General features: G+C 40.1%; 1 long non-coding RNA gene across 1 annotated transcript in view; it reads right to left on the bottom strand.

Moving 5' to 3' along the window:
* Positions 1-14,182, bottom strand: part of LOC120401935 — a 32,033-nt gene extending 17,851 nt beyond the window's left edge. The window contains exon 1 of the long non-coding RNA XR_005596852.1: positions 13,862-14,182. This is a non-coding gene — a long non-coding RNA (uncharacterized LOC120401935). The remainder of the gene's footprint in view (positions 1-13,861) is intronic.
* Between the last annotated feature and the right edge of the window lie 587 nt (positions 14,183-14,769).

Below are 14,769 nucleotides of genomic sequence, written 5' to 3'. Positions count from 1 at the left end.
GTGGAAACATTATTCAAATGAAGCTCTCTCTGTAGTCATATTTTCCCTGTTCAATAATAGATGGTGGCAGAGAGCTCCTTCGCCTCTAAGCCTTTTTCCCGTCTGGAGTCCTGGATAAATATGCAAATGAGGCAACTGTATTTATTATCCCCACCTCCCACCCTATTCACCAACAGATTGGAGCCGGGAGCTTCAGACCACAGAGCTTACACATATTGGGAATATAGCCTGTCATGCTTAGGATATAAACCAGCAACCACTAACTGTTGGATGTTCAGAAGAATATTTTCTGCTTGGCAGGTTGTTACATAATTGTGCACTGAAGCATTTTGCACCTCTCTGATACAGATGGTACTGGCTACTGAGAGAGACAGGATACTGGATTCAATAGACACCAGGTCTGCTCCAGTATGGCAGTTGCTATGTTTCAATAAAAGTGGGTGCAACTCATATGCCATGTCTGCATTCAGCCCAGGATGTGTGGGTACACAAGCAGTGACTGTTAATAACTTTTTATTTCTGTGCAGTAATATCCATTCAGAGATTAGGGTCCAAGGTTGCCTCAGGTTTTACTCTATTAACTTCAGTTGAGTGACAGGAGAGATACATTTAACCCAATGAGACGTTTCAGTACATGCTGCAGTTTTCATGAGTTGCCCTCATGCCCTGCACATGATCTTTATCTTCCCATGCAAACCTGTTTCTTACAGTGGTTTGATTTGCAATCTTTTTTCTGAGAACAGGGAATTATGTTTTTGGTGACTTAATAGTCACTTTGATATCATACAGCTTATAATGCAGTTGAGATTTTTTTAATGTCCTCAGTTTTACTGGGGTATAAGGCTTATTTTTTTTCTCTTGTTCCTCTCAGTGGTTATATTAGTTGTATTTTTAACCTCTGTATGAATGAGCTGCTTGTTAGTGCTACCATCTTAAGCTTTTTGATCTTAACTACATTTCCACCAACCTAAGAATCTTTTGATGTGAGGGTCCTTGTTTTTTCAATTGATCCTATGCCTGGGTTCAGTTTCAGCTACTCTAGATGAACTGTCCAGTGTATTTAGCTTCTTTCTCAGAAGTCATCATGGTGTATACAGAAACCAAATATTCTCTCCCCCCAAAATATAAGGGGAAAATGTTTCTTTCAGTTTAAGATCAGCAGAACACTCTCATATGCTTTAGCAATGGCTCAAGCTTATGAACCCTTTCCAAGTATTACCAAACCCCAGTGTTCAGCAAACCATGAGTCAAGCCACTAAAAATCTTGATTTTTTTTAAAATAGTAAGTAGTGGGTTCTTTTTATTTGCCTTCTAGTTTTTGAGCTATTATGGTTTATATTTTCAAGCATTTCTTTGCAGCTGTGAAGGCTGCCAGAGGGCAAGATCTCTGAGTAGCTGATATGTTTGATTATCTTATCCTGCCCCTCATAATACTGTAACACCAATTTAAAAAAAAAAAGGCTTTAGAGGTGATCCTTGCAATTATAGGCCAGCAAGCCTAAAACTTCAGTATCAGGCAAATTGGTTGAAACTATAGGAAAGAACAGAATTATCAGACACATAGATGAACACAATTTGTTGGGGAGGAGTCGTCACAACTTTTCTAAAGGGAAATCATGCTTCACCAACCTATTAGAATCCTTTTGGGGGGGTCAACAAACATGTAGACAAGCATGATCCAGTGGATGTAGTGTACTTCTTTCAGAAATCCTTTGACAAGGTCCCTCACCAAAGGCTCTTATGCAAAGTAAGCTGCCATGGGATAAGAGGGAAGGTCTTCTCATGAATCAGTAACTGGTTAAAAGACAGGAAACAAAGGGTTGGAATAAATGGTCAGTTTAAAAAAAGAGAGAGTTGTAAATAGCGGTGTCCCCCAGGGGTCTGTTCTGGGATCAGTGCTGTTCAACATATTCATAAATGATCTGGAAAAAAGGGGTAAACAGCGAGGTGGCAAAATTTGCAGACAATACAAAATTACTCAACTGCAAAGAGTTACAAAGGGATCTCACTAAACTGGGTTACTGGGCAACAAAATGGCAGTTGAAATTCAATGTTGATAAATGCAAACCAATACACATTGAAAAACAATCCCAACTATACAGACAAAATGTTGGGGTCTAAATTAGCTGTTACTATTCAAGAAAGATTTTTGAGTAATTGTGGATAGTTCTCTAAAAACATCCACTCAATGCTCAGCAGCGTGACAAAAGCTAAACAGAAATTTAAGAACCATTTGGAAAGGGATAGATAAGACAATATATATCATAATGCCACTATGTAATTCTATGGTATGCCCACAATTTGAATACTGTGTGCAATTCTGGTCTCCCCATCTCAAAAAAGATGTATTAGAATTGGAAAAGGTTCAGAGAAAGACAACAAAAATAATTAGGGGTATGAAACGTCTTCCATGTGAGGAGAGATTAAAAAGACTGGGACTGTTCAGCTTGGAAAAGAGACAACTAAAGGGGACAACTATCATAGAGGTCTATAAAATCAAGACTGTTGTGGAGAAAGTGAATAAGGAAGTGTTATTTAACCCTTCAGATAACACAAGAACATTCATCTGATGAAGTGAGTATTCACGGACAAAAGCTTATGCTCCAATAAGTCTGTTAGTCTATAAGGTTCCACAGGACTCTGTCGCTTTTTACAAGAACTTGGAGTCACCAAATAAAATTAACAGGCAGCAGGTTTAAAACAAACAAAAGGAAGTATTTCTTCACATAACTCACAGTCAATCTGTGGAACTCATTGCCAGGGGATGTTGTGAAGGCCAAAACTATAACTGAGTAAAAAAGAATTAGATAAGCTCATGGAGGGTAGATGTGCCTGGTGTAGAGGAGCAGGGCCCTGGGGTATTTCTGAGGCAGGCCTGGCCCTTGCACTGTGTCAAGATTGGGTGCAGCATCACCACCAAGTCTGTGTCTAGGAGGGAGGGAGAGCTGCAGGGTGATCTCTCACCACTATGTAGCCAGTGGCCTATGCTCCCCACTGCCATGCAGGAGCCTCCACATTTATTTATTGACAAATAAAATTTGCAGAATTTTAAAATATTATGGCCAAAGTTGTTGTTTTTTTGGCACATAATTTTTAATTTTTTGGTGCAGAATTCCCTAGGAGTAGGTGTTAGGCGTAGTCAGAATTACAATGTATAAAGGATTTCCTGGTTGGGTAAAAGTGGGAAGACCCATGGGAAAACCCCAGCAGGAACCATCCCTCTATTGATGATAATTTGGTGAGAGAGCCTTTAGACCCTACAATATCCGCAAGATGTAATATGGCTACAGTTATAACTCCTGCATGGGTTTTTGTGGGACTTTTGCATAGGTAAGTGTATCTTTCCTTATTGCTTTAATAAAACTTGTAATACAGATAAGACTTTGTTCTTGTGAATGTGTTTGTGGTCACTGTCCTTGGTCTTCATGTGTTCCTAGAACCTCCAAATCTGACACGTACCAGAGGTGATTTTCACTCTGTTGTGCTTGAAACCTGTAGCAACCAGAGCAGAACCCATGGTGGTATAATACAACATCACTACATTGAATTAAATAAAATATAAGGCTACATTAGAATATACTCATTTAAGGCAATTGAGGGCCTGATCCAGAGCCTGCTGAAGTAAATGAGACTTTGATCAAAGCTCTAAGTCACTGTGCTATAGCTCATTAACTACAGGAGTGTGTGTTAACTTTGAGAAGGTAAGCAATTGCAAACATTAGAATGGTCTTTCACTAAAGGAAATGAAAAGAAGCCATTTCGAAAGAATTAGGCAGTGCTACCAACTTAATATAAATATTTTTTCAAGTGTTTTAAACATTTATTGGATCATCTAAGTAAATGAAACAGATTAATTACACTAATATCCAATAAAGCATTTATCAGGAACTCAGCTGGTGCTGGGTGTGGTCACCTAGCAACTCAATGAGCTTGGCTGGGCCCAGTAAACCTTCCCTAAATGACTGTGCTTCCAGTTTGGTCAGAAGGGCCAAGAGACACCATTTAAGCTTTGTAGCAACAGCAGCACGGTGGCTGATCAATGCATTCCATGCCTGCAACTGTGCCAAAACTGGCTTCCTGTACTGACCCATTGCTCCAACCTGTGCCTAGTCCTGCTCCAGCCCTAGTCCCTATCTTCCTTAGAACTCCTGGCTCTGACCATTGGCTTGGCTCCTGACCACAAGTCTAGTTCTGACCGCTGATTGTGCTCCAACCACTAGGCCAGACTCCTGTTCCAATAACTAGGTCACACCACCTACTCCCCCCCGTGTGTGACAGCAATAAACCTTTCTGACTCTCGGGAGTGTATTTCCAGGATTAATCATAATGCTGTTTCTATAGCTGGAAATCTATCTTTAACAGTGAGTTACTCTCACTTTATTACTCTTACAAAAGGGAGCACTGAAATCCAATTAAAAGTTTTTGAAATGTCTCTTCCCTACTGCAGTCTCTTTTCAAACCCTTGTGTCATCAGCAGCTATAGTGACAATAAGTAGCTTTCAATAAGGAAGGCAGTAATGGATAGAACCTCCTTGGTGCACTACATTGATGTTAATTCAATTTATGGTATTAAAACCAAGCAGACAAATGGGCTTTCCAATGTGCAAAGCTTTTTGATGCAATCAGATGTGGAATACATTTTCTCATCTTCATTTTAACAAGCGGTACGTAGCCGTTTCTTTTCAATTCAAAGTATTTCCACCATAACAAAAGACAGTGCCTGTAATAGGAAGAAATTATAATTTATATAACACTGTACAGGTGCATTGTGCTTGATAAACAGAGATGAACTCCCTGCCCTGGAGTTCTTGACATCTAGAATTAAACATTCCATTCTCCAGCAAGTAAATGTATATGTTTGTAAATTACCCCAGGTATCTTAACCCTCCACATGCCAATGAAATATATGTTCTCTACATTGCCTGTGAAAATGTTCTCAATATCCAAAACCTAGTCTTGTACCATAATGCAAAAGGACAGGACAAAGTGAATTTAACAACCTCTAAGAATCCCTTAGCATACTCCTAGAATGTTCTTGTTACTCATGGTTACCAGAGGAGTTCAAAAATTGGATTAAGTTTTCAGACTTTTCATAAAATTGTCCCTTTTTCCCCATAAGGAGTGCAAGTGCTAACTGCTTTTTCATGAACATTTTAAATATTGCCATTTCAACCAAAAGTGTCATTGACATTTTAGTGCAAAAAGGGATGACATTTTTAGGAGAATGTTGACCAAATTTTTTTTTTTTTTTTTTGGAAATCTGAAGAATTTCTATTAGCTCTAGTGGTGACATTCACACAACTATATGCAAATAATTGAAATATGTTTATTACATCTGTGTGCATCTGTTCTAAAGAGTGTCACTCTAGTCACTTTTGTGACACTGTTGCCCTTTAATGAAGTAAGTTAACCAAACGTTTTGCCAAACTGAAACATGTCCTTCATATTTAAAAAGTTCCTATTGATATTTTCAACTGGGCTGAGTAACATGTAGGAGTTTATCATAACAGTAGATTGGTAATTTCCAGTGTCTGGTGTGAACTCACCAATGCTACAGCAGTCAAGTGGAACATGCTGCATACAGGGGATTGCCATTGGCATAAGACTAAGACTCAAGAAAAATGAAAATTTAATTTGACAAGGATCTCCTTTGAGCAGAAGTCCTTAAAATAATTAAAATACACCCTTTTACAACTTTCAGAGGCATTGGACACCCTTCTTTTCCCTGTAATTAACAGTAGATTGATGTTTTTTTTAATTACAAGACCTGACATCATTAAAGGCTGGGCTAGGTAGTGGAACCTCAAAACAGGCATCTCCGTTAATGGCAGAGATGTTGGTGAGAGGAGCAAGGAGTGACATCACTCAGCCCCCCCCCCCCACACACACACACCTGTCACACCACCAGAATGCACCCCTGGACTCTTGGACTCTGCTGACCTCACACAACAAGCCATGAGTGGAGTGGAATGGAGGGAAAGCAGGGAGTGGCATGTTAAAAGGACATTTGTCCATTGGACTTTCACAGCGCAAGGTGGGAAATTTAATTCTGGCAAAGGACTACTGCCCAAGTTACTTTGGGGCAGGTATTTACTTATTGTTTGCAAGTTAATGCCGTGTTCGCTCTCCTATTAATGTTTTCTTTTGTCATGCACAGACTCAGTGCTTGCAAATAGGGAAGTATTGCTTCCTAGAGGTGCATAGGGGTGAAGTTTAGTTTTCCCAGATTACAGGATGCAGGCTTAAGTAGGTTCTGTTTTGTATTATTAAGAGGAAACCCTAGATATTGAACCTAGCCTTCATTGCTTCCAAAATCACCTGGAAGAAGGGATATACTACAATTATGACTGATGTCTGTTAACAATTTAACAGAATAATTACAGAACTCAATCATTTGTGTAAAGAAAAGTCCATATTTCATGGATGGGAGAATATCTTACTGTTTCCTCCATACGTTTTGAGTAGTAGATCTGCTAAGACCCATCTTTCTTTAAACTGTTTGAGAGTTTTTAATTCAGCTCTAATTTGTTACATATCTCATCTCTTTATTTTCATGCCTTAACTGTAGGATTTTTTTTTTTTGCAAGCCAACATATAGTGATACATTTTCTAACTACTGTACTAATCTTCAGGGCCCTAATTCATTACAGTTAATGGGACTTAAGCGCATGTTGAAATCTAAGCACGTGCTTAAGTCTTTTCCTGAAGAGGGATGGATTTAAACATCCGAAAGGTTGCCGACCCCTGACTTTAAACAGAAGTGCTGTGCCGAGTCTTCATTTATTCACTCTGATTTAAGGTTTTACGTGCCAGTAATACATTTTAATGTTTTTTAGGTCTCTTTCTATAAGTCTATAATAGATAACTAAACTATTGTCGTATGTAAAGTAAATAAGGTTTTTAAAATGTTTAAGGAGCTTCATTTAAAAATTAAATTGAAATGCAGAGCCCCCCGGACTGGTGGCCAGGACCCAGGCAGTGTGAGTGGCACTGAAAACCATCTCACGTGCCGCCTTTGGCGCACATGCCATAGGTTGCCTACCCCTGGTTTAAGTGCTTCACTGACTCAGGGCCTACATTCAAAACAGATGGTATTCTATATTGTTTTCACAACTGTAGGGCTATTTCCCAGACTATAGTACTGTATGCTTATTTTGTTGTTAAGAATCAGATTGTGTGCTGAAAGCATTTGTATGCTATTATGCAAGGAATCATAGGCATATAGGGTGTAGACGTGTGGACTCACCCCTGCAGTACCTCCTGCTGGTGACTTCTGGGAATTAGTTGATTCCAGCTCTGGAGCGCCCTCTGCAGGGCAGTGATCCACCTGTCCTCTGGCCCCCATGTTCCTTCTCAAACACCGGTGCCACTTTAATTGGGGTGCTGCCCCCTGGCAATACTCCAATGATCTGGGTCTCCCCTCCCTGGGGAACTCCCAACCCACTATCCCCACTTTGCCTCAGTTTTGGCTACTGCCCAGTCTCCATCTAGCCCCCGTTCACTGGGCCAGACTGCAGTATCAGCCACTCAACATAGGCAAAGGGGTCTGGACTGGCTGCCTCTACCCACTCTTAGGCTGCCCCTCTGCAAGCCCAATACCTAGGTGGGCCTAGAACTAGGCCCTGCAGCCTGGGGAGTTGCTGGCCTAGGGCTTCCCAGCTCCTAAGGCCTTTCCCCAGCCCTGCCTCACTCTAAATCCCCTGGGTGAGTTCCCCAGCAGCCAGGCTTATCTCCCTCTCCAGTCAGAGAAAGACTGCTGTTTCTAGCTTCCCTGGCCTTCTTATAAGGCCCTGTTGTTCAGTTTGGGGCATGGCCCCAGCTGCAGCCACTTCCCCCAATCAGCCAAGGTTTTACCTTGTCCAGCCCCAGCCTTCTGCAGGGCTTTTCGAACCCCTCCAGGACCGGAACGGGTGCTCACCCTGCTACATAGGGCTAGAAGGGAACTTGAGAAGTCATCAAATCCAGCCCCTTGAGCTGAGGAGGGACCAAGTAATTGTAGATCATCCCAGAGAAGTGTTTGTCCAACTGTTCTTAAAGACCTTTGATGATGGGAATTTTACAACCTCTTTTGGAAGCCTATTCCAGTGTTTACCTACCCTCATAGTTAGGAAGTTTTTCCTAATATCTAACCTAAATCTTCTTTGCTGTAGATTATACCCATTACTTCTTGTCCCATCTTCAGTGGGCAGAGAGAACAATTGATACCTGTCCTCTTAATAACAGTCCTTAATATACTTGGAAGACTGTTAGCAGTATATTTCCTATATTTCTTTTGCATTGGGATGATTTGCAAGTGTGCCTTTAATATTGTCTCCTTAAGAAACTGCCCCTCTCCTGAGCTCATTTTTCCTTTCAGTTTTCTTCCATGGGACTTTACCTGCCAGTGCTCTGAGTCTGTTAGAGTGGGCTTTTTTGAAGTCCATTGTCCTTAGTCTGCTGCTCTCACTCCTTCCTTTTCTGAGAATCATGAAATCTACTATTTCATGATCATTTTCACCCAAAATTGCCTTCCACCTTCAGATTTGCTACCAGTTTTGACCTGTTGGTGAGAATCATGTCTAAAATGGCTGTCCCCCTGGTTACTTCCTCCACTTTCTAAAACAAGTGTGATCAGAAATTCAAAATTTGGGAGTAATCCCAGAAAATTCATAGGTGAGGTCTTATTTATTCACAGCCTCTCTAGAAGAGATTGGATGTAGTTGGTTACATTCTGTTAATAGTAACTCACATGTAGAAGTGACACCAAGATTCTTTTCCTCTGGAATTCTCTCCAGTAAGGCAAGTAGGTACAATATGTCTTGTGTGACTTCATCAGCATTTCATACAATGTCACGGTGCCTTTATAGCCCAAAGGGTAAGCTAAGGGTTAATGTGAATTAATTCTAAACTGTGTATCTGTGCTGAGCTAGTCAATTAAATCAGTTTATAAATGGAAACAGTGACTGGAAAATTTGTGAATGAGTAGCTGGATTTGAATTGTTCTGTTCTACCACTATCTGGACAGATTATGATACTAAAATTGCTATAAGTAGAAAAACTTTGCAGGATAATGATTAGTAGAGCAGTGATTCCTGCCACTAGAGTGTTTATTACATTAGCCAACTTCAGATTTCAAGCATGTTGCTGTCAATAAAATGTTTGTCACATGAAAAATGGAAACCAACCTTCCCTGTCTTTCCAGCATCTTTTAAAAACAAGATAAGAGGGCTCAATATCACAGGCTAGACAAGTCTCTCCTGCATTACTGACACTGCATTACCGACTCTGATGTAAAATTAATTTCATGGTGATTGAGCAATGAACATGCAGCAACTTCTAAAAACTAGAAGGAATTGCACTTGCTCTTCGCATCAGGTTATTACTAATGGCTAATGCATAGTATACTTCCATGGTTTTATTTTATAACATCATTGGGAGAAGAGCTAAAAAATATTTATGGACAGATGTAAAAGGGCATCATTTACTTATCTTTGCCTCCTCCTATCTTAAGTTTTCAAAAACACTTCACAAAACAAAGTGAATGTACCATTTCTATGTTGGGATCACTTCACTCACTACTGAAAACAAGCCATCTTGGTGAAACTTGGTATCTATTACCCACACAGCAACACTATAAACAATTTAATACGAGAAAAGGAAAAGATGACTATCGCCAATTGTCACTGCAGGGGTAGGTGCGATTCAACTCCACAAATTAGAATGTGGCCAGAACACTAATGTTAACACCCCTATTCTCCTGAAAAGTGCCCTGGGATCTAGGACAGGTGATCAGGGCAGTTGCCCTGGGAACCAGCTTTCAGGGTTTGCCATACCACTCAGTCATTCTTTTTTTGGTTCAACTGCACGAGAGGGTACTAAAATCGACTTCTGTGCTGACTGGCAAAATGTCTAAGGCTGATCCTAACAGGCCATCCAGTGAGCCCTGCAGCCTAGTAGGAGAGTAACTCATGGAGCCAATAAGCTTTGGCTGCCAGCTGACCACACAGCCTGCGTATCTGGCTTCCATCAAAGCTTTCAGTGGAATCATGACGTTCCTAAAGAACATGACAATTCCACTGAATCAGAATTTTCTCACACAAGTCTTCCACTGGAAATTTTTTGACCAGAATTATAGTTTTTTTCTCTGAATTACATGAGAAGCAAAGAACACTTCAGATTCATGCATTTATCATACAAATCAGATTAAATATTCTTTAGAATTTAGAAAGTTCTTTAGTTTTCCTTCATGAGCTTCAGACTTACTGTAGTTTCCTCTTCTTCAGACCATCAGAGTTTTCATGGAAGCTTTTACATTGTATGAGCATTTGGTATCACTGCAAATAAACTCACTTCCTTTCAGCACATCCCAAGGGGGAAAATCCAGATTGGTTTGTTCAAATTTAAAGTTTAAGACAGAAATAATTGTTGTCTGGCAAAGCTTATTGATAGACCTTCTTCCCAGCTGCTAGGTTTTTAGCATTATAGAAGTTAAATCATTTAGTAAAAAAGTATGTATGTGGATGCATCAGTCCCTTTAAACATATCACAATGGGTTTGATCCTGTATAACAGATACTTTCAACAGTCTGCACAAGTACAAGGTAGACACTAATGAACAAGACAGGGAGAGTGGAGGAATATGGCTCTGCAGTAATGAGAATGTTGCTGTTGGCTGCCAATATATTCCTGACTAGTAGCTCAGTGCCATACCAAGGGTATTCCAGAGCCTGGTTGAAGACTCAAATCTGGGCCCCTCCCCCGCAGCCTTTCAAAAGACCTGCAGTCACCACTAAGTACTTTTAAAAGTACCTTTCTAACCTTCTCTGAAACAATCTCATTAATTAGCTCACCCAAGTCTATTTCAGCTTGCTTCCAAGTTCTCTATAGAAATAGCTGCCAGATCACTTAACCTTTCTTGCCCCAGGGATGTTCTTAGATAGGTCTTGATTAATTTTAGCTTGCTGAAACTCCTTTCATTAGCAGCCATGCTTACAGGAAGAAAGCACAAAATATGAAGTGCTGTTTCTGTGTTAGGGAAACATATCAAAAGCCCTTTAGAGAATGTAGCTAAGGAGATCAATTGGTGCCTTTGTTTTCAAGTCATCCTTAAAGATTCCCTTGCACAAACTGGAAAAGAATTCAGTCTTCTCAAAACTCTCAGTTTAAATCCTCAGGGTAGCTGCTTGTTACCTTTTGAGCATGTCTCTTTAGGCCTTTGCAACTGAGACTTTCCAGTTTCTCACTCATCAAAAAAGCAAACCTTTCTCTGAGTCTAGTGTACTTACGCATCCCATTGTCCAGTTGTGTTAATACTGAGTCCAAGATGGGGTTGAAAACTTTACATTCAAAAACTTTTTGGGGATCTGATGATCTTTCATCCATTCATCTGGCATTATTTTCCTCCTTTGAAAGTGTTTCTCATTGAACTGTGTGGATATTCCCAACATAGCCTGTGAAGCAGCAGCTTCCTAACATACAATAAGCCTAGAAGACCTTAATTCTGATAGGGTCTCAAAGGCCCCCAAGAGAATTAAGAGCCATTTGAAAGTCAAGATCCAGTCTTGGCAATTTTTGCTCACAATGTTAATTTTTGCTAAGACCGTATTCCACTTCTTGGCTGAAACAAGAAATAAAAACTCTGAAATGTTCATTTGCAAGCCATCAGCATCCAATTTAAGTTCTGGCAAAAGCTTATGTCAAGCCCTGGTCTTGTCTAAAGTGTCAAGAACATGCTCAACCTGATTTCAGAGTGGACAGATTGCCTTTTCCCTCCCTGAAAACCTTGTCAGGCTTTGGCATTTTAATGTAATGTTAATATGCTTTTTTTAACACATCCCAATGACTAGCAGAAAACAGGGTATAAAATCTTTGCACAATTCCAAAATAGAACAACTTGGGTAACAACCATTGCAGCAGCTTCTCCAACAAGATTCTGTGAGTGGACAGCGCATGGGATGAAAAACATATACTGATATACCTGAATTCAATTTTGACTACCTTCGTATGATATCAGTGTTGTTGTAGCCATGTTGGTCCCAGGATACTAAAGAGACAAGGTGGGTGAGATAATATTTTTATTGGACCAACTTCTGTTTAGGAAAGAAACAAGTTTTTGAGCTACACAGAGCTTTTCCCACACGTGAAGAAGAGCTCTGTATGGTTCAAAAGCGTGTCTCTTTCACCAACAGAAGTTGGTCTAATAAAAAGATATTACCTCACCCACCTTGTCTACCTCTGTATGATGCAGACATGTCAACTCTGTTGTCATAGCATTGTCCCCTGCAATCAGCTATATCTAAACCATCTTTTTTCAGATTCTCTAAAATAATCTCCATATTTCCCTCCCTCATTTTGGTGTGGATATCAATTAAATCTACAAAGTTTTCCACAATCTTTGCTCCATCTTTTGAAATCTCAGCATATCTTAACACATTTGTTCCATTTGGGAGAGAACTGGAGAAAAAAGTATTCAGCTTTTCTAACATTATCGAAAATAGTCTGCCATACTTTTCTTGAGAACCTGTCGTCAATAAATTCATTTTAATTTGGTTTGATAAGTACATCATCTTTGTGATACCAGCCTTATTCGTTCCACAAGATCTTGCAATACACTATCATGCCTTGCAAGCAATTCAAGTAAATCCAAAAAATTACCATTACAAGGACTGCCTAATTTCTCATCTGAACCTCTCAAAGCTAAACAACTCTCATCTAACTACAGCAAAATATCCAAGTGATGCCCAAAAAAATTGCAAAATATGTCCTTCTGCACCTGATAGCAGGCTTACGTATGCCTGTCAATTGTGCAACCCTTTTCCAACTATTCTGCAAGTTTCATCCAGCAAGTGATTGCCTCTATGTGTTCCTTTGAATGTCCGTGTTTGCTCACTAAAATTGAAAAAGTTTGTGAACCCAGTTTTACAGTTCTCAAAGGAAGATGAGGAATTTGGCTGGAAAAGCAAACAAGCAAAACAGAACAAAGAGGTGCAAGTTGAACTGTAGATCAACCAAGATCTCTAGTAAAAAGAACAGGAGTACTTGCGGCACCTTAGAGACTAACACATTTATTAGAGCATAAGTTTTCGTAAAACTATTTCCCTATGTTTATTTCTGCCCCCCACTGTTCCTCACAACTTCTTGTCAACTGCTGCAAATGGACCATTTTGATTACCACTACAAAAAGTTTTTTTCTCTCCTGCTGGTAATAGCTCACCTTAACTGATCACTCTCATTAGAATGTGTATGGTAACACCCATTGTTTCATGTTCTCTGTGTGTGTACATATATATATATCTTCCTACTGTATTTTCCACTGCACGCTGTAGCCCATGAAAGCTTATGCTGAAATAAATTTGTTAGTCTCTAAGGTGCCACAAGTACTTCTGTTCTTTTTGCGGATACAGACTAACACAATTGCTACTCTGAAACCTGTCAAGATCTCTAGTGTAACTCTGCATTAGGAGTTTTGAGAAAGAACTACAATTGCCTTACTTTGCATTCACTAGGTAAAAAAGTCTTGTTCTAAATTAACAACAGGATGGTTTTCTACCTAAACACAGTGCACAGAACCTGTTACTTGTAGCCAAATAGCCAGATCTTCCTTGTCAACAATCGAGCAGTGTCCACATCCATAACACTGGAACTAGCAATCAATGGGCAACATTCTGTCCCAGAATCACAGGCTCCAGGACGCAACAGTTCAACACCAGGCTCTGTGCTGTAATCAGAGACTTCAGCACCCACAAGCCTGACAAGCACAAATCAACAGCCTTACTATCTAAGCAAAGCTCAGAAGTATAAATAGCATAATTTCCTGACCAAGAATTGTTCACCAGTAACATAGTAGCACTTTGCATTTTCTAGAAACTTTGTAGACCACTCACATTTTTCTGATCTTTTGCACATTCCTTCTGCAGCTTGTGCTTTTGAGCACCATACTTGAGCTTGTAGATATTCATAATGAAAATCATGGCTGACTGTAAGAATTCACCCACCAAGCTTTTCATGAATGAATTGCTGGGTTTGGAATGACTATGGTAGTGGCTGAAACTAAAGATCTAATGAATATCTCTGAGAAATTAGGAGTATAGTCATAACTCTGTAAAATTCAGAGCTATAGGAGGTAAAACTAATGAGTGGAGCTCAGGCTTGCAGATAGGGGCAAGCGATGTCAAATGAAAGGAGCAGTTACAGAGAAGGCTAGGTCTCCATGATGGAGGAAAAGAGTGAGAAATAAATTAAAATGGGGCCCTTTATGGGCCTTTGATAGGCTCGGGCCCAGTTCCACTGGAACCTTTGCATGGCCATAGATCATAGAATCATAGAATCATAGAATTCAAGATCAGAAGGGACCATTATGATCATCTAGTCTGACCTCCTGCTAGATGCAGGCCACATAAGCCGATCCACCCACTCCTTTAGCAAGCGACCCCTGCCCCATGCTTCGGAGGAAGGCGAAAAACCTCCAGGGCCACTGCCAATCTTCCCTGGAGGAAAATTCCTTCCCGACCCCAAATATGGCGGTCAGCTGAACCCCAAGCATGCGGGCAAGACTCTCCAGCCATACCCTCTGGAAAAAGGTTATATCATATCATTGACCCATTGTACTATTTACCAGTGTTGCACTTAATTGACCTATAGATGAGCATGCAGCTAATAGCATGTAACCTCATTTGTATGCAGAGAATCACACTTAAGCCCATGTGTATTCTTTCAGGTCCATTCTCTTCCTATAACTGCTTATTTTATACTCTGCACTCCAGGCATACCAGGAGCTTCACATTTACCTCTA

The sequence above is a fragment of the Mauremys reevesii genome, linkage group 3 (genome assembly GCF_016161935.1).
Source record: "Mauremys reevesii isolate NIE-2019 linkage group 3, ASM1616193v1, whole genome shotgun sequence".
Lineage (NCBI taxonomy): Eukaryota > Metazoa > Chordata > Testudines > Geoemydidae > Mauremys > Mauremys reevesii.
The sequence above is the reverse complement of the archived record's forward strand: the minus strand, read 5'-3'. Positions and strand labels throughout refer to the sequence as shown.